Raw genomic sequence first — 21,650 nt, 5'->3', positions numbered from 1 at the left:
TTTCTTTTATAAAATATTTTGAAAAAAAATCATACTTTACCCCTGTCCCCCACTCCTTCCTAAAAAATATTATTATTTTTATTTTTTTAAAAAATAAAATTATACCAACTCCATCTAACCCTCCGTTCTTAATTTATATTTTTTTATATATATTTTTCTTGTTTTGTGCTAGATATGTACATATATTTTTATGATAATATTTTTTCCTACTTGCGTACCGAATATAAAAGAAATATTCGGGTCTTAGCATAGAAATTTTCGAGGTGTTATATAAACGTTAACCGATTCAGATTTATCTACTTATATTTTTACCCATTGAATATAAAGTACATAATATTAACCACAAAATTTTATTTAATATTATGTATATGACTTGATACATATTTGTGAGTTGGATTTCTTACTGGTCTACTATCTAATTAGTTTGGTTCATAATGGATGAACTTCTTGTATATAAAAATATATATTTTAGTGTTGGAATATTAAGTTGTTGTACAAGTGAAACTTTGTTAATAAATGTTTATGTTCATGCACTTTCAAAATTTAGGCTTTTATGTATTTCTCATTGTAATTTATATAACTATATAATTATCAGTTTAAATAGAGCTAGAAAATTATTTTATTTAATGGAAAATCAATACATCAGCTTATATTTGCCGCTTCATTTTAGAAATTGCGCAATTCCATCGGCGTTTCAATTTCTACATCTCAACTCTCAGAATTTGGAGACGACTATGGAGACAATAGAAAAAATATAACAAATAACAAGAAATCGTGTAAAAATATACCAAAGAGGAATTAAAACAAATAAATCATATAATAATCAAAACACCATAAACAATACATATACTAGGATAATGACAAATCAAATAATTATAAGGGCTTCCAAGCTATTCTTCCAAAATAAATTTGTAACCGTGTGTGTTTATAAATCATCCCTGCCCATTGCTTTTATTTGCCGCTTCATTTTAGAAATTGGGCACAGCGTCTCCTCAACTCTCAAACTCGGAGACGACTATGGAACACTCACGCTCTGCGAACTCCGGTTCCAATTCTAAACGAACCTCAAATTCAAATTGGAGTAACAGAAGCAATCAAAGCAACAATAAGAAGAAGGCGAGTCAAAAGACCTAGGTATTGCCTGGGGTGCAAATCTCGTTCTGCTTCTCGTCCTGCCTTCAATAAGTTCACCTTTCTCCAATTTCGGAAGGTTTATTCTTCTTCTTTCTTTACTTTGTTTGCATTGATCTTGCGAATATTTGAACGTTGTGTACACTATCTTGAATATTAATTAGACCATTCGTACACTATCTTGAATATTTGAACAGTTCTCCCCTGAGTTGATTTCGAATAGATGATCATCAAGAAAGTTGGTGTTGATCATCAAGAAATATTATTCTTGACAACAATGCTTGGAATGAAACGAGTCTATATAGAATGGAACTAATATAGAGTATTTTTATAGGCGAGTCTAACTAGTTGATTGATTTTTATGGACTGTTTTTAGAGTTTCACTTCATATGTCTTCTCTATATGGTCTAGTTCACTTCTTGCACAATATACTTCATAAACGCAGCCCTCCTCTCTGATAGTCTGATTTGATGTGCATAGTGTATGCTATATGACTTGTTCTTGGTTCTGTACATTTTCTTGAATATTTGAATGGTTTTCCTTTGAGTTAATTTCCAATAGATGATCACCAAGAAAGTTTAAGATGGACCACCAGTGGAATATGTTGATCATCAAGAAATATTGTTCCTGTTAGTTTATAGACGTTAATTCTTGGAATGAAACGAGTCCACATAGAAAGGCACGAATATAGCCTAATGGATTTTTTGTAGAGTTTCACTTCATATGTCTCCTCTATATGGTCAATTTACTTCTTGCACAATATACTTCATAAATGCAACCCTCCTCTCTGATTTGATGCGTGTAGTGCATGCTATATGACCCCTTCTTGGTGCTGACTTCCTGATCTTCTTATTGTGGCTTTTGACGACTTTGCTGTAGTTACATGGCCGTGAAGAATCAGAAGCTTCACGAGCAGTTTGAGGCGGAGGCATCAAGCACTTTTCTCAGTGGTCCAAGTTCTTCAAAACCTATATTTCAGGGCGTATCCATTTTTGTTGATGGATACACGGTTCCTTCCAGTCAGGTTTAGTACATTATGGTTTCTTTCTGGTCTATTTCACGTGATTTTCTTGCCGGGGATTAATCTGATATGATTGCTTGAAGATTGACGACGTAAAAGATCCTGAATCGAATGATGAATGATGTCAAATGCTGTTTCATCAATAAAAAGCTTCTCTAACTTTTGAATTGGCGAAACAAACAATTACTTGTACTCTTACTTGTGCGAAGAGTTCATTCAATCTGCATGTAAACCCGTGTTCAAACATCCATCATCATTGTAATCAATACCTTGATTATATAGCTATCATATCCTTTTCTGTACCTCACTGGATTTTCTCATATGGAAGATTAGGTTGCTTCTCTTGTAGTTTATTGATTTCAACAATATCTATCCAGGAACTTCGAGGATATATGGTGAAGCATGGAGGCCGTTTTGAAAATTATTTTTCTAGGCGTCGTGTTACTCATATAATCTGTAGCAATCTTCCTGACAGTAAGGTCAAGAATTTAAGGTCAGTTGTAAAACCAAGTTCATCAGTTTCTTATTTTTTGCATCTCTGCTGAAAATAAAAGTATTTTCTTCTAAGTTTAGTCTGAATTTCATAAAGGTCCTTTAGCAGGGGACTTCCAGTAGTCAAACCCACATGGGTGTTGGATTCTGTCTCTGCAAGTAAGCTTCTGAATTGTAAGTTTATATTTCTATGACTTGATTTTTAATGCAAACGAGCAAGTTGACTGCTTGTTTACTTATTAGATTTTCTATCGTTGTTTTGTTGTTTTCAGGGGTTCCTTATCAGCTTGATCAGCTTGCAAGTGAAGTTAATAACCAGCCTAAGCTATCTGCTTTCTTCTCAGAAAACATTGCTATTTATGATGATACGACAACATGTTCAACTGCCCAAGCCACATCTAGAGTTGAGAGCCCATTGTCATATTCTGGAGCAATTGAAGATCCTATATCCTTTGAAGAGTGGCAATCTGCAGAAGATTTGTAGCCTTTTGCTCTAGAATCTAAAGATCTAATGCAAGCAAGCTACAATGTAGATAGAGTGGAAGAGTCAAGTTGTAGCATGGCAATGCAAGAACTGAGTGATGCTGCAAGTGGAGATAGAAGCCAAGCTCCATTTTCAGCACCTCCCAGTCCTCATAACGATGCATCAGTTTGTAGCGACTGGATGAGTAATCCTGTTAACATGGGGCCATCAAATTTAAAGATTCCTAGGTCTCCTAATCAGCGCCATTCAACTCTAGTTGATGGTAATTTTGTGGAAAATTACTTTAAGGTACACACATTGCTATCTTGGCTTTGCTCTTGCTCGAACATCTTGTATTTATCCCCACCCCCCACCCCTCCCAAAAAAAAAGACGATTGTAATGAACATTCTCTACTCTCAAGTTCATTTCTCTTTTTCCTTTTTGCTAAAGTGTTTAGCGTTGGCGTTAGAAAGTTAGTTTATATTGTTATCATTGTTAAGTTATATATCGTCACATATTACAACACCTACCTGCAAATATAATCTGGTTTTTGGAGCTCACATGTAAATTTCAATGCGGACTAATAAGTGCGGAAAAACAGGCTTATGAAGTTGATTTTGATAGATGTGTTGGACTAAACATCCAACCTGGACTTTGAGGCAATGGTTCGAGTAACTTAAGATGAACTCCCCGCGATGCCCTTTATTCAAACGACGTGGGATATAGTATACACACGCACACACACAATATTGATAATATTGATAACTTGTGGGATGTTATGTATCTCCAACACCTTTGATAGGTGAAATGCCAGGATATGTTATTTTTACCATAATAGGGCACCAAAGAGGGGCCTTTCATGCGCAAAAAGGTTTTGCTCAAAGGATAGACAAGGCTGAGCTCATAAAGAAAAGCATGTTAAAGGTGAATATGACATTGGTATTCTTTTCTTCAATAATTGCCTAAATGAGATCCACATACTCATAGCAACCTTCTTTTTTTTGGGTTAAAATTTCCTCTAGTGATTGACCATTATCAACTTACTTTATGCTTTTGCTTCTGCTGTTGCTGGATCTGGGATGACACAATGAATAGACCTTTCAAGATTGTGGAAGATCTAATCTCAATTCCTTTTTTCAATTGAGAAACCAAATATCAAGAATCAACAGCCAACTCATACCTAGATATTGTGTTGCTTATATTACTTCTATTAAATTCTTGGCATCCAGATTTTCTGGGGCCTTCTGATGCGAAGAAATTATCTGCTTTTGCTCGTGGACCTGTTATTTTGAATTTGTTTATTTGTAGCTATTGCATTGTATGATGAATAAATACATAAATGTATGTGCACATTGATAAATAATTGCATATCAAATACTAAAAGCACCTAGTGACAAACTGGTTGACATATTCCTTGTGTGCTTTTGTCTTCAGCATTCTAGGTTGCATTTCATTGGCACCTGGAGAAACCGGTATCGTAAACGATTTCCTAGCTCCCCTGATGGGTTTAAATGCACAACTTCAAGCCCTAGTTCTTCAGCAACAGCAAATAAGACAATGATTATTCATGTGGATATGGTAATTTCTGCTTCGATGGTCTGAAAACTCGTCTTTTCCTCTTTATGTTGTTGTGACTGCGTCTATGTTCTGTCTCCTCTCCCGTCTCACGCTTCTTGATCTAAAGGAATGTCATATATATCATATATATGACATTCTACCCGTCTCTGTTGATTATTCTCTATGCTAAAACAATCAGTTCAACTTTGCTTGTTCAGGATTGCTTTTTTGTGTCTGTGGTCATTAGAAATCGCCCCGAGTTGAAGGATAAACCTGTTGCCATTTGCCATTCAGATAATCCACGCAGAACAGCAGAAATATCTTCAGCCAATTATCCTGCTAGGGGTTATGGTTAGTCTTTCAGCCAGTAATTCAATTTTTTCTTAATTGATCTTCATCCTGTGTCCGAAATTTGATCTCCATTCAAGCTCTTTTCTCATAGGAGTTGAGGCTGGAATGTTTGTCAGAGATGCCAAGTCACGTTGCCCTCATCTAGTCATTCTTTCTTATGACTTCGAGGCTTATGAGTAGGTGGTCATGATATTTCGGTATCTTCATCTTGTTCTTTTTCCCCTTTTAATTGGATTCTTTTGTATTTGGCTATCAAGTCCTATAAAATCTGATTTCATTTGCAGGTTGCTGATCGCTTTTATAACATATTGCACAAGCACTGCAACAAAGTGCAGGTATGGCCTCAAAACTACTTGTTGAACAACTTCACGATGTTCTCATCTCCTGATTGATAATTGCTACTGAATGCAGGCCGTAAGTTGTGACGAAGCTTTTTTAGATGCCACTGATTCTGGAGTAGAGGACATTCAAGCTTTTGTCTTAGTGATCAGAGAGGAGATTCTTGATGCGACAGGCTGTACTACTAGTGCTGGTATTGCTGAGAATATGCTTATGGCGCGTCTTGCTACTAGGATTGCAAAACCAGACGGGCGGTGTTACATCCCTGCTGAGAAGGTAGCTTATTTCGAGCTGTCTTTTTGATGTATGAAGAGGGGGGAGAACTTATGTCTTGATCTTTGTCATCTAAATATGTGTATCTTCTACTGTATCCCAAACCATATTTTGCAGCTACATCTTTGTTGGTTACATGTCATTGCCTTCTCTTTAACTATTTGTAGTTAATCTCTTCTTACCTGATAGTCCACTATGCATTGTGAATTTTCACGTACTCCTAGAAAGGACATGCCTGCAAATCAAATTAGATTTTATAGGCTCCACTTTCATAAACCGAAGTTTCTGCCGGGGCTTCTCCATGCCCTTGCCACGTGAGATGTTTCTCCATTGCCACACGAGGCTCTTTTTGTTTTACTTTGTTTATGTCCATCCTGTTCAGGCACAATAACCTTTTCCGCAGCAAGAATCTGGTGTTAGATGGAAATCAACATGAATCCTTGAATTATTTTACTAATGTTTTTTAATAAATTACAACTTTCTTATTACCTTTTAAAAAGGAAAAACAATCTGCGAATATTTTATCGAGGATTAGTCCCAGAAAAGGGCTATTTTGATCACTTAGTTTTATCCCATCACAGATACTATATTCAATATCAAACACATTTCTCTTGTTTAGATCTTTGTTGATTAACTCCCTTTTTGATCATCTTATATTTTAGTGTCTACTGCATGTAGTGGCAACAGAGGAAAACAAAGACTTGGAGATCATTTTAGAGAAGTAAAATAATTATTGTGATTTCATTGTCCTGATTTATCTTGTTGGTTATATTAGGTGGAGGAGCACCTGTGTGAACTTCCAGTAAAAGCATTTCCCGGAATCGGCCATGTGTTGGAAGAGAAGTTGAACAGGAGACGAATCACAACTTGTGGGCAGCTGCGTATGATTTCCAGGGTTCTCATTGTTTAGTATTTGTTTCCTTCTGCAATATATTGGTGATTGCTCTCGCGTTTTTGATTTTCCATCTAGTTATATTTTGTGTACAACAAGCACTGTTTTGATCTGGTTTCTCTGAGATACGTTTCACGCTTGAAGAAACACTACAAGAGTACTTCATGAATCATTGCATCTCTTGCTACAGAGATCTTCTTGTTCATTTTATGTTTGTTAGTATATTTGTTTTCAAAGATAATAAGATAATGGTATTTTATTAAAGCTAGTACCAGGAAGGTACAGCAAATCGTATTAAGGGGTATGTTTGTAAGAGTTCGTGAGCAGAATTTCTGCCAAGCCGGGTGGCCTAGCGTTTAGGAGCTGGAGTGACAACGTAGGAAACCAAGGATTTCAGTCTAGCATGGATGACACTAGTTGAATTATTCCGATCTTCCTACGCTATGGAAGGAGGAGGAGGGAGTCGTGGTGGTGTAGTGTTGTTTGATAAGTAGGCCAGTGGGGGTTGCAGGTATTCGGTGGATTAATCTTCTTGTTTATGCTGTCTGCTTGAGTCAGAGTCCTCTTTGCCACTTGTTCCCCAGTCTCATGGGCACACGCCCATGTAAAGTCAAGCATCCTTGGAACCTTCATTAACTAGAGCTGATGAAACGGGGGATACATTAAGACAGCATTTACACCTATTTGGCTTACTCAGCTCCTGGAGTTTATTTCAGCTAATGATATTTTGTTAAACTCATGGTTAAAATGTTTCCAAATGTATGATCATTCGATGAAATGAGAATATCTCGTCTTGTGAAACTATCATTTAATCAGTGCTTAAGAAATCCCTTGTTGGCATGGCGGTTGTTTCTTTTGAGAAAGAAGTATGCCGAACAATTGTCAGATTTTGTGCGTTTTGGCAGAGATGTATCAAAGCGCAGGGGCCTTGCTATCTTTAGGAGATCCAGATATTTGCTACATCAATCTTCTTGGAGCCTTGCTATCTTTAGGAGATGGCGACATCCAGCTGCATATTGATTTTTTTTAATTTCTGGCCAAGTATTTTTTGAAATGATATGGTTGTTTATTGTTTCTCTCTGATTTCTTGAAATTCCTAATAGAATTTTTATTGCATACATTGGTAATGCTTGTTAATAAGTTTGTGATATTTTTGTCACTGCACCACGAGAAATATATTTGTCGTGGGATTTTTATGCTTATGGTGACTAGTTGGTTCTTAATGTTATTTGTATGTTTGTTGCCCCGTCCTTCTCTTTATTGAGGATACTGTTGCGAATCTATGGACTGGAAGTAACTCTCGGTGAGAGCAATTGTACTCGACATTTTTATGCAACATCACTTAGGATACATTTTGTTTGATGTGGCTTTGTCCACTCCACATTCCCTTCTGTAGGCTGTAGTTCCCCACCTACCTCCCTAAAAGTAGGGAGGGGGGGGGGGGACCAAATTGTGGAAGGTTTCATTAGTGGAAGAAAGTTACTTATGCATCAGATGGTGTAAATCATTTCAGTGTTATGACATCGTATAGTTTTATCGCTTTCTTTTCTCTTATGAATGAAGTTGTTGAAGTACCCTCCTCATCTATTGTTATCCCATTCCCTGCTCCTCTTTTCAGATATACCTGTGATTTATGAGATCAAGAAAAAGAGGTGCAGAGCCCAGAGTTGCAAAGCTACACTTGAGCTTCCTTCCCGCAGCCAAAGAAAATGACTGGAGAGTGCACTGCCAGGAGAGAGATTCGATCTTTGCAGAATATTTACTACCCACTTAACTAACACCCCGTTTAATGTTATTCCCTTCCTCCAATTAACGTCTCCCTTTAATTTATTCCACCCCTCTCATTTTCTTTTGATTATACATCAACAAGAACCGGTGGAGATGAAGCCGAAGGGTGCCAACAAAATTCTGAAAGCTTGTGCTTTTATATGTTTTTTTTTCCTTTATACGTTATCTTTAGTCAAACTTCTGTTATTCACTTCTATTAGTTGTCCATTTCAATTTCCTCTTACCTCAACAGCTTACTCAAAGATGAAGACAAATGTATAGTTGTTTATACTTCAAGCCACTCTATGAGATCATTGCTTTGTGGAATCCATTCAGCGCCAAGTTAAGGTAAACTACTTAGGTGACATTTGTTTACAGTTTTAAAAATTGAGTTTTCTAACTTAGTGTTCGATTGTTCGCGTAATCTGAAAAGGTGATTGGTTTACGGTACTTTCCTATTTTCTAATTCTGGTAACGTAATAGGAAGTTCTTACAGATTTTGATGCTTACATTTTGGTTTTTGCTTTTATTGTAAGATGTTCATGTACATCGCATTCCTGGTGCTTCATTTGCAATGAAAAACTTTATTTACCTGTACCGTGTCCCTAAAAAAAGAGGAGGGGATATATATATATATATATATATATATATATATATATATATAGATAGATAGATAGATAGATAGAGAGAGAGAGAGAGAGATAAAATATAAATGTTTTTGATCACTACTGTATGTAAAGATGTTTTGATTATTTATTTTAGCTGAAGTTGAGTTGGAATATACATATTGGTGCTTATGGAGACGGTATATGTGCCTGTTTCTTTCATTTTATGTCGTGCTTCCTTTTTGTCTGGCCATTTTAACTATGGTTTCTTATACTTCCTTTACTCCAGTGACATCAAAATACAGGCATTCAGGAGGTATGCATGCTCTCCCAGCAAGCTTTGGCTTTAAAGAAGAGGCTCCGAGCTCCATTTCTGACTTTTCTTTTGTTGGAAATTGTTACTAAAACTCATGGTAGGACAAAAGGATATCGTAAGGTTTTGAAGGTGAGGTACTTTTGAGATTTAGTTGGTAGTATCCATTAGGATAGGTATAAAACTACTAACTTGGCCTTTGTTCTTGCTATTGTTTACAGGACGTCACATGTTTGTACCTTGGAGTTGATGATTGTAAACAAGATGTTGGTACAACCAGTGGCGGAACCAGGAATTTTATGAAGGGGGTTCAAAAAAAATTAAACACGCTAATCAGAAAAAAAAAATGTGCTTATTCAGATTTGAACCCGCGAGCTGAGACAAGCTAAGGCGAAATATTGAACCCCTTTGCCACTGAGCTAGTCCTTTGGCTTATGTTCAGGGGGTTCAATGTTAAATATATACACATAAATTAAAAAATTTATCTTATATATACGGTGTAATTTTTTAACGAAGGGGGTTCGGATGAACCCCCTTCACCCAATGTAGGTCCGCCCCTGGGTACAACAGGTAATTCTGAAGAACCTACCTGATACATGAATTGACTGTTGTTTCCTAATAAGGAAATTGTTGGGATTTTTCTTTTTGCATTCATTGTTCGTGATATATTTTACAACCAACCAGTTCGAAGGAAGCAAATGCACTCCAAGTACTTATAGTTTTCTCACAATTCAAACAAATTTAAACTATTGATTTACATACTTTACTTCTAAAGCTGTCCGCTCACCTGATTGATCTATTGGTTTGCATATATGATCTGGAAGCCCAAAGAAGGTCTTGCATTCTCTGAAAGAGTCTCTGATCTTGTATATCTTCTCCTTCAAATTATTGATATCGAAACCGTCTTTGTTGAATCAGCTAACTTAAGGATATTTTCTGTCTGGTTTCTTATAATTTGTTCATTTGCATGCAGTGAGGATGACCTGCGTTGCACACTTGCTTCTCCTTCTCCAGTGCCACTATTGTCCAGTGAGTTTGGGATTCATCTTTCCCTTAACAAAGTCAATGCAAGTGATGGTTCATTCAAGCTCTCAGGATACATTTCAGGTCCTGATGTTTACACAATGAAGGTATACAAGCCCAAATTAATGGATAAGAGATGTGATAAGTTATCTTTTCTACCCTCTGTTTCCCTAACAATCACTGTTTAATTTGCAGGTCCTTCAATATTTCTATATCAACTTATTTCAGTATATTTTCCACCAAAGAAAAGCGGAAAATTAATATTTGCTTAACATTTTCTATATCAGATGCTTGTAATTATGGTGTTTTCTTTTTCCTTGACCTTCGTAATGCAGATATCAATTCTAGATTTGTTTCCAAAGGACAAAACATAAATTACTTAATAACATAGCGATGAGTTTTGGCAGTGCTTCTGACATTGAACAGCGAAGTTGATCGTTTGGTTTGCATATATGATCTGGAAGCCCAAAGAAGGTCTTGCATTCTCTGAAAGAGTCTCTGATCTTGTACATCTCCTACCGTCTTTGTTACACCAGCTAACTTAAGGATATTTTCTGTCTGCTTTCTTATAATTTGTTCATTTGCATGCAGTGAGGAAGACCTGCGTTGCACACTTGCTTCTCCTTCTCCAGTTCCACTATTGTCCAGTGAGTTTGGGATTCATCTTTCCCTTAACAAATTCAATGCAAGTGATGGTTCATTCAAGCTCTCAGGATACATTTCAGGTCCTGATGTTTACACAGTGAAGGTATACAAGCCCAAATTAATGGATAAGAGATGTGATAAGTTATCTTTTCTACCCTCTGTTTCCCTAACAACCACTGTTTAATTTGCAGGTCCTTCAATATTTTTGTATCAACTTATTTCAGTATATTTTCCTGACCAAGGAAAAACGAAAAACTCAACTTTGGTTAACATTTTCTATATCTTCTCTTTGTATGATGTTCCATTCATATATCACAACTCTATTTTTTTTCCATGAGATTTATAGGGCTGTTCTTTTTATGTTTGCTATTCTTATAAGTAGTGTACTCCTAGTTTGGACTTAACCCACTTTCCACCAGGTATCTGTTGCTATAGGCATTGGAACCTGCTATGTGAAGGTGGATGACAATGGTAAGTTTTAGTTTCTTTGATCAGGGTAGAGAGGTGGCTCATATTCTCAGGAGTTTCAAACTTGTAGGTCAGTCTAAGCCATCTGATTGACAAGAAAATTTTCTGTTTTACAGAAAAAATTTTTGAGCCCAACCAGAAAATTTTATGTTGATCTTCACTCTTCAGCTGTGGAGTCTGGAAACGCAGCTTTGACCTATTAAAAATGCTAACACTGTTGAACTTTTCATTATTCTAGAGACTCATTAGCTTTCGAGGATACCTTTTTTATGTATCCTTTGTTTCAAAAGGTATCAACTTACCTCCTTCATGTTAGAATTAGTATCTTTTCTCTTCTTTGAAGAAATAGAAGAGAAATATATTTAAGACTTGGTAATAATAGGATATATGGTACATTTATAAGAAGGCGTGAAATACAATTCACATCTCTTATTTAATGGGTGAGGGACTAACTTGATACTAACACCTAGCATGATCTAATATTGGACATTAGTCCATCACAAAGTGGGGAAACCACCTTAGTTTGCTTATAGTGAAAACATAAGAAACTGAATTGCACCGGAGGATCTGGCTAGAGAAGTTCCAGTAGATAGAAGCTTACCAGGAAAGTTGATTTTGCTGTCAGAAAAATGACCAGAAAGAGTCATTTCACTACAGAAATAATCACCGATAAGAGGCACGATGTTGTGGGAACGCTCCTCGAAAAGAGGCGTGACCAGAAGATCATCTGAAGAGAGTCACGACTCTGTCAGAAAGTTTTAGCGAAGAGGTGTGACTCTATTCGAATGGTTTTCGGAGAGAGGAATGACATCGCTAGAACTATCATTGGAAAGGGGTCTTCTTGACCAATTGCTAAAAAGAGGCATGTTCTCTCCGGAACGACCACTAGAGAGAGATGTGATACTGAAGAGAGAAGGGCACCGAAAGTAAAGGGTGCCGGTCTTTGATGGGTGAGGGGGTGGGTTGTTGCCTGTTGGAGAACAGTAATGCTAGTTGCCGCTATTGGCTGAGGCTGCCTGCCAGTAGGTGTAACCTGTATTAGATACAATCCACACTACTCTAACGTTCTAATTGTTTTAATAAATACTAGAAATTATTAAATAGAATGTTAAACAGGTCCTAAATCAAAGGTCTCCTAGAGGCAGGGAAATATATTTTGAGAACTTCTCCAGGTGCAAAACTCAGAGCAAGGCATAAAAGAGGTCAAATTTTTTGTCAGGAGATTTAGAAAAATCTTCATTAAACAAGGACATTCTAGATGAAGATGATCATCTTATGGACTTCGCTAAAGAGACTTTAAATTATGGTTCTGGCCTGCTGTCCTTTAGTCCAGAACTATATCCTCTACCACCAGATCCTTCCGCGGGACCAGGTTTTAAGATGTTAATCCTTACATCGCTGAAATTGGATTGAAACTTTTGTTAAACATGAAGTTGGTGTCACATATAATTTTGGAATCATGGTACATAATCTCTTGGTTCCTGTTGTAAATAATTTAGAAAAAGAGGACCGCTTGTTCCCAAATCCTGCAAAGTTTGATCTCAATTTTTATGCTTGTTCTAGAGAGGATATGGGCAGTATAGGAGGACTTGATCCGTGGGACGTTTATAGTTCAGGTTCTTCTGAATTCAATTATGATGGAGATTATTTGTCACATATACATTCTCATGGTGAAGAAAATTTTAATAATTATTTGATACCACAAGCTATGCTCTCTCTCCTCTAGGGTGGATGGGGACGCGAATAAATGGATTGATGCTGGAAATCGAGGTAAAACAGATGAGCTTATAAGGAAGAAGAACAGTAAAAGAAGTCATTCAGCTCCTTCATTTTACCAGGGCAAGAAGAACTTCTTTGCCACGAGTGAGTCTACAAGAATGGCAGCAGGAAATAGCAATATTAAGACTGTTCATGATGTGCCACTCATGCCAGGTAATTTGTCCTTGAGTGCTTGTTTGTGTTAAATAATTAATGATGACAGAAAATGTGTGCAACTAATTTATGTTCTTGTCCATCATGTAGAAACTAGAGATGTAAGGAGATTGCATCATTCTGCAGAAGCTCTCTGCTCGGAACTTCCTCAGCAGTCATCCCATTAATGTGATCAATCTTCCACCCCAAGTTGTGGTGACGGTGTATTCTCTGATGAAAGGCAATGTTATCAAATTTCTTGGAAGGGTTAGGTCTCTTTATGATATTATCTCAATCAAATAGGTTAGTAACTCACACGACCTGATATTTCTCTCCTCAAGCCAAGCATTAAAATGAAACTTGCTAACATCTGGAATAGCAAATTACAAACTCAAGTGGAGTGCAAAAGTACACGAGATGGAGCGTTAAAAGAAAATAAACCATTCCTGCCATTTGTTTCTGACCTGAATAAGAGCTGAATTTTTCTTGCATGTTTCAGTTAATTAGCTTCATTTCTTTCACCTACTTTTCAAGATTATCTTAGACTGCATTTCTTATTAATCATGAAAGCATTAGAGATTACAATGTCTCTTTCTAAGTCTCCTAGGCCACATAGTCTCTTTCAAATTCCATTTTGCTTAAGTTCTGATCTTGTAATAGAATTGTCATGCCTGACATTTTTATTCAAATTTTTAGAATTTGCACCAACAAAAACTCAAAGTTTCTTAGATGCTGGGACAAAATGTAGGGACTTCCATCAGAGATTACAGTTGAGTACCTTAACTATATCTCGGATGTTTTTGCAACATCTTCTCTATTTTTTTAAGATGGACTTTTACCTTTGCCAATATGAGATGCAGAGTGCTACTGGAACAGAGAATCTTAAGAATCAGGATTCTATACCCAATGTCACTTCTGGCGTCTTGCATTTTGCTGGTGATTCATTGGTTACTGATACCACTGATAAAAACTGCCTAAAGGGTGCCTAAGTTCTCCAACAGGTTGATAAGAAGTTTATTCCGATTGTGGACTAGCTATGATTGATCAGGTCTATTTTGGCCTTTGCGTAGTCCATGATGGCCATTCTTGGTTTCTCATGAATTTCCTTATAATGCATTTACTTTGAATGATTTTTTCTCTTGGAATTGTTCGGTTGGACTCAATAGCAAATATAAATCTCAGCGTAAATTTCCGCATAATAGTATTACATCTGTCGGCACGTAAGGAAAAGTAATATCCGCATAACTTTGTCGCACTCAATTAGCCGCATAAGAAAAAATGAGTTTGAGATAACTAATGCAGCATTTGATTGGCGGTATTTAACTGTCATTATTAATATCCTTATGACTTATGCAAGAATATATGTATATATGTATTATTTTATGCGGGATGGATTATGGAATAAAAAAACATTTGTCAACAATGCATGCATATGAGTATTTACAGGCAAAAATCCCCTGTAATGTTGATAGTCCCTGCATAGCATTATTTATTATTCACCGCGTAATAATCCCCACATTATTATTTGAGTCCTGAAGCTCTTTATAATAAGTAACACTGATTTTGAGTCTTTGACCATCCTTTTGCAGGTCATGCCTGGTTACCGATTACTACACAACTATTCAAAACTGGGCTTGGATATGCAACATTCCTTTCTCAAGCTTCAAGACCATTGCACTAAGTTTTGCAACATTCATTAAAGTCAAACCTAGCTCTGCGAATGAAGTTAAATGTTTTGGTTAAAGCTGGAACTTTAAAGCTGATTCACAAGTAGCCAACATCTGTCATACTTCTTGCGGTAACATTCTCTAATACTTGTCTCTGTCATATTATACATTCAAAAAGCTAAGTACATGTAAACCATTTGCAAATCAGTCTTAGAAAGGAAAAGTATAGTACTTATTGTAGTTGTTAATATATTTGATTAGTTGCTTACCTACATTCTCAAACTTTTTACTACAGTTTATAGCTTATTCTCTTCAACATTTGTATTCCTCCCTCTGATGGATATATGTCTGTCTAAATGTGGAAAACAAAGCATGACAAGCACTTCTTCTCCGGCTAGTTATTCCATTTTGAGGTATCAATAGCATAGTTTATATCAGTTCTGTGCTCCATCTCGTTGAAAGCAAGATGGATTTTTGAGGATTTAAGGCTTTCAAGTGTCATTTGTGCGCATTGTCTCTTAAGTTTCATTTTATGGTTTAATTGGGTTGATTATAGCAAGTAAATCATGAATTGTAACTTATGAGGAAAAAGATTTTTTGTTCCAATACCATCGAGGTTCTCTGTTTCGAGGATTTAAGGCTTTCAAGTGTCATTTGTGCGCATTGTCTCTTAAGTTTCATTTTATGGTTTAATTGGGTTGATTATAGCAAGTAAATCATGAACTGTAACTTATGAGGAAAAAGATTTTTTGTTCTTTCTCGTGGAATCTTGCTTAGCTTATTGCTTAGATGCCGTTTCAATTATGTGTTTGCAACTCACAGCTTGCTAATACAAATGGATCATAAATAGTAGCCCCATCAGTGAATCGGGTCCTGAATAACAAGGCTTTTAGGTGTAAGTTAATATTTAATTTATGAATTTGGAGCTACCTTGATGCCCCCCCCCCCCCCCTTCCTTTACATAAGAAAAAGAGAAAGAACAGGGAATTAGAACCAAACGTGATTTAAGATATTTTTCTTTATCTCCTTTTGTCTTTGTTTTCATTTGTGTTGGAACAAGAACTCTGATATGGATAGAGTGGAATAGATGCAGAGGAATGAAGATCAATATAGCAGGCCAACTAAATTTCGGCATGAAGCATAATTGATGGATTGATTCATGTTGTTGCCATGTTTGGAGGTACATTGTTGCCTCAGAATGTTCTCTCATTGTTGAGGAGTTGAAGCAGACTTCATTGTGCAGCAAAGCGACTAAGATCATCCTAATGTTAAAAAGCTCTCGTGACTCATGAGTATACCTAATTTGGTTCTGCTTACTACCTACAAGCAATAATTTTGCGTTGAAGATATCCAGTCTATGATTACCACATTGAAGGATAATCTAGATCTATAACACGATACATCTATACAGATTCAATTAATAAATATATGTACTAAATGTTACACTAGCTTTTGGTGGCATCAACTCTCTCTCTCTCTCTCTCTCTCTCTCTCTCTCAACACCCACACATGCACATACATACACTCAAAAAATAGGAAAAGGAAATGGATTGTACAGTTTTCATATAAAGTCATAGCATCTCATTGCGTATAGAATGTAAGGGAATGCTACCGTAATGAAATAGGTAATTTGATTGTTACGTCAATTAACTGTTGAGATTATTAAATTTGTATGTCTCATTCTCTAACCCCCCCCCCCCCCCCCCCCCCATTTTTTGTCCATTAAGTAACCATCGAGGTATTTTTGGATCAAACTATTGATGCCAAAGACAATTTTAGACTAAACTATTATTAACTGAGGCTTTTTTGTTCAATTTTGTATAGTTTAGGGGCATTTTTGGTCCTTTTTTAATACAAAAATGTTATTTTATATGGCAGTTCTTTTTTAGCAAATTCTATGTCAGTAGATTGTATGAGGTTTGATGACACAAGCATTCAATAGATTAGGCTGGTCTCATTTTGCCTCAACTCTAGGTATACTCTAAACTAGACCATTTGTATTAGACAAACTTAATTTGTAGGTGTTAATATTAAAGGTAAATAAGAAAACAATCTAGATCATATGCTAAGGTCTTTAAGCAATTAGTTAATTAGAAAAAAAAGAGATTGAGTAATGACAATCAAGAGGTGATTGCCTTTGTGATTAAATATTACTTAAAATTTCTTTTATAAAATGTTTTCAAAAAAGAGATTGAGTAATGACAATCAAGAGGTGATTGCCTTAGTGATTAAATATTACTTAAAATTTCTTTTATAAAATGTTTTCAAAAAATTATACTTCACCCCCTCCCCTTGTAACATCCTGGAATTTCAAAACTATGATCCGACTATTTTTTTAAAATATGTATAGACTTCAACCCAATGATTTCTAATGTTAAAAAGATATTGAAAACGATTATTTTCGATAGGAAGAGCTTTGAATATGAATTAAGGTCATAAGGAATTTCTAGCTCGAAGCTAAGTTGAAAGCTTCTTTATTGATTGAGTTTTCATATAAGATTTTACTTGGGTCAACTTCAAATGGTCATAACTCTTAGTGTATGAAGAGTTAAGTTACCCATAACCCATCAAATTAAAGTTTTACGAGTCTTCTTTCAACGCCGCCAAATTTGTGTCAATTCAATTTCGAAGTAAAAAGTTATGGCTAATTTACTAGAGACACTCCACAAGTACGCGAGGGCTCCGTGACACGGAGACAAAGCGGACCTCACTGTCTGCTCGAATTAAATTATGTCTTCCAACTCCAATTATTTATTTTTTTAGGGGTATTTTTGTCTTAAAAATCTTTGGAGGGTTATCTAAACAGCTCTAAAAGCGTAGAAAATCAGTTTTTCATAATTATAATCCTTTCATTCACTACTAAATACCTATGCTCAAGAACTTCAAAAGAAAACCCTCAAGGCTTCAAAAAGCAAGATCTAGGGTTGAGGTCCATTTCTTAAGTTTTTCGTCAAAAAAGTATGTTTGAACATTCCCTATTTTAAACTACTCATACAAGGTTCATACTCTATTATTCGTATGTTTCTAAATTACGAATTGAGGTTAGGATTGAGAGATGATTTCATGAAAATTGGTTACAAATGTTTGTCTCTTATTTATTGTGTTCAAATTACTTTATTATGATTTTGGAACTTGGATTGTTAGTTTTTAATGGGTGAATTGCCTCATATGATTTTCAAAAGGGTTTTTTCGCTAGAAATAACTGATTTGAGAATTTGTGAGTCTTTCAAAAGCTTTGGTTTAAAGTGATGAACAACGAGTTATTTCTCGTCCCGTTTAAATGTTAAATATATTACATTTCATATGCTGTTTTATAACTTGGAAAGACTTGGATGATGGCATTGAACAAAATGCTTTATCAAAATGAATCTTTGATTTTCAAAGGACGAATTAAGTATTTTTAAATGGCTAATTATACATTTTGGCATGGTTACTATGGTTTGCTAGTCTTTGTATGACGATACCAATAGAAATATGCCTAATTCAGATGACTCTTAATAAATGAAAACTTGTAAAGGTTTTAATGGGGCTTAAAGAGAGTTTGGTAGCATCACCGAAAAGATGTAAAGTCCTTGTGACTCATTATCCGAAATCGCGTATGCCGGCGTGGAAGGTCCTTGTCCTGAAATATGATTGACCGTTGTAGGTTGTTAATCGAAGCAACCTCTACAATCTTTATTTGGGAGAGTTTGGCTGGTCAGATTCTTATATTTCTCGATTCATGCTGCATACATGAATTGGGGGCCGGACCCATATAGCCCGTGAGTCGCATATGTCGATGAACACTACATTACTCAGGATTAATAATTTCCAAAAGGTCTATGTCTAAATGCTTTTGGGTTTGCACTTATGATTTTTGCCTTTCTTTTATGGTTATATTACATGTATGTATACTGTTTGTCCATTCCCCTGGGGTTGCATGCCAGTACTCGCCGTACCTACTGTCCTTGGATGCTACATCATTTCATGATGTAGGATTGGAGACACAAGTTTGTAGTTCCGGATAGTAGTAGATCTTTCAAGAACAACAGTTAGCATTGTAGTGAGCTTTCCATCATTCGAAAAGTAGACTCTTCTTTTATCAGTCTTTTTTTTTTCATGGTATGTCGAGGGCCATGTCTCGACGTAGATTTTCTTTTTCTGTTAGTAGAGGTTTCGTAGACATATGGTTAGTTGAAGTTGCTTTTCTTATTAAGAGTCGAATTGATTTTCCTCTTTTGTTCTTTTGAAAATTAATTAAAATTGGCCTTATCTTCCGCATTAGTATTTAATTTGATGTTTATTTTAGATTATCTCAGTTCAGCAAGTTGGTTGGTACTCTCAAGCCTAATGGGGTTGCGAGTGTCATGTCACGTCTAAGGTGAGGACTCAGGGCGTGACAGTCCCCCAACCACCCACTCCTTCCCAATTTTTTTTGATATTATTTTTATTTTTTAAAAGAAATAAAATTCTACACCACCTCATGTAACCCTCGGCTCCTAATTTATTTTTATTTTATTATATTTTTCTCGTTTTATGTCAGATATGTACATATTTTTTTACTTGCATACCGAATATAACAAAAATAAAAAATCTATTTTTAAAAAGGTCTATATAACATAAAACGAGAAAAGAAATTAAAAGCAGGGATTAGGTGGGGGTAGGGTAGATTTTTTTTTTAAAAAAGATTAAAGTAATATATGAATTATTATTAGAAAAAGGGGAAAGATGGATTAAGGATTTTTTTAAAAAAAATTAAAAACTAATTTTTTTGTGGGGGGGGGGGGGGGGTGAGGAGGTTTACGGTGAGAGGAAGTAGGAGTTGAGTAAGAAAAATATTTTATTTTATAAAAAACATATTTTTATTTAGATAGTAATATTTTAATTTTTAATTTTAATTAATATTAATAATTTATTTTATTTTTATCAAGGTGAAATTTTTGCCATATGGGTATGATGTAACAATTTTTTAAAATAATATAGACAATATAGTACACACAACATGAAGAGAGTGTAATAAAAGAGAAAAATGTATTTCTCAAACTAATGTGTGATAGTTTATGTATAAAATTCACACTCCCAATAATTTAGGTATGAAACTCAAAATAAAAAAATAATGTAGAGTGTTTTTGACAGTTATCTCTTTTGTTATCAATAAATAGATGGTACCGAGAGGGGTCTAATATATCCTCAATTTTGTTATTTAGAGTTGAAATACTGTTGTTATGAAAGTAGTTTACATATATCCAAACTATTACACAATTGACTCACATATATTTTTTTTAAAAATAATTTAAATTTATTTTTTTTACTTCCGTTTGATAAAAAGGTACATGTGAGCAATTTTTGTAATAACAGAGGTATATGTGAGCTAATTTTGTAATGATAAAGATATAAGTGAAACAATTTTATAACGATAGAGGTATATGTGAACCAACTTTATAACAATAGAGATATATATAAATTATCTTTGTAATAAAAAATATATTAAATCTAAATAATGACAAAATTGAAAGGTATATAAGTCTAATGTATCTATTGTACCTTTCCATATGCCGAAATTTGCACTTGCAAACAATTGAGTCAAAAAGTCAAAATAAGAACAAGACTCTTCTTATTAAAATTAAAAATAATTAAGTAGTAGAATAATTTTTTTAAAAATAATAGTAATATATTTTGTATTAACTAAATTAGTTTTTTTCCGCGTGTTTTAACTAGTTTGAAAACTATAAGTAACACCCACATGTAATCAATAATTCACCACCATCATATACACCGACCGCCTATTTCATACGCTACCGGCTCATCTTAGAGTACCCCACCGGATTGCTGATCTAGTAGAAACCCTAAATCGTCCATTAATATTACTGCTCTTCCCATTATCTTGGTATTCTTTCGTTCATTAAGAAAAAGAAAGAAGGAAAATCCGAGAACTCGATATTGGAATTCTTGCTTTTAAAGAAATATTCAAGAACTTGTTGGTATTCTAAACTGTTCCGGTGACAATGTCCGATCAAAACCCTAAATCGTAAATCAATTTTCCCGCCGATCTATCTACTGCTGTTGCCATTATCTTGATATTCTTCCATCCATGAAAAAGAAGGAAAATTCAAGAACTTGTTGGCCTTTTAAAGTTACATTAGTATTCTTAAATGCATATTTTAAAAAAAGTAAGTTATTTAGTCATCCTCGCAGTGGATATTCAAGAAATTGTTTTCCAGTTAGAGTACTCCACCGGATTGCTGCTATTAATTGTCCCATCGACGATGTCCGATCAAAACCCTAAACCCTAAATTTTTTCCCATTGATATTCTTCCATCCGGAACTTGTTGGCTTGTTGAAGTTACATTGGTATTCTTCAATGCATATTTTAAGAATATATCAGCATTGCACATATAAAGGAAATTCAAGAAATCTTTTTAAGAAAATTATGTTGTTATTCTTGCAGAATGTGTTAATGTTGTTCAAGAATTTGTTTTTACCTTGTCAGTGAGATGGCGCACATTAAGCCAATACCTGAGGCTATTTGGAGCTCAATTCGGTCAGGGGTTATCTTGTATGATTTCACAAGGGTTGTTGAGGAGTTGGTTTTCAGCAGCCTCGATGCTGGTGCCACCAATGTACTCATTTAAGTTTTCAAAGTTTCAATACTCTTTATGATTTTATGAGGTATTTTGAATGGAAAGATGTGGAGTTGTTCTTGAAAGCCCCACTCGCACAACTCGAAAAAATAGAGAAGTTTAATTATAGGA

At 35.2% G+C, this 21,650-nt stretch overlaps 1 pseudogene; it reads left to right on the top strand.

Annotated features, from left to right (window-relative positions):
* The first annotated feature begins 941 nt into the window (after positions 1-941).
* LOC129873194 (DNA repair protein REV1-like) lies at positions 942-16,367 on the top strand (annotated as a pseudogene).
* The last annotated feature ends 5,283 nt before the right edge of the window (positions 16,368-21,650 follow it).

Source organism: Solanum dulcamara, chromosome 11, assembly GCF_947179165.1.
Source record: "Solanum dulcamara chromosome 11, daSolDulc1.2, whole genome shotgun sequence".
Classification (NCBI taxonomy): Eukaryota; Viridiplantae; Streptophyta; class Magnoliopsida; order Solanales; family Solanaceae; genus Solanum; species Solanum dulcamara.
This window is presented reverse-complemented; position numbering and strand designations above follow the sequence as displayed.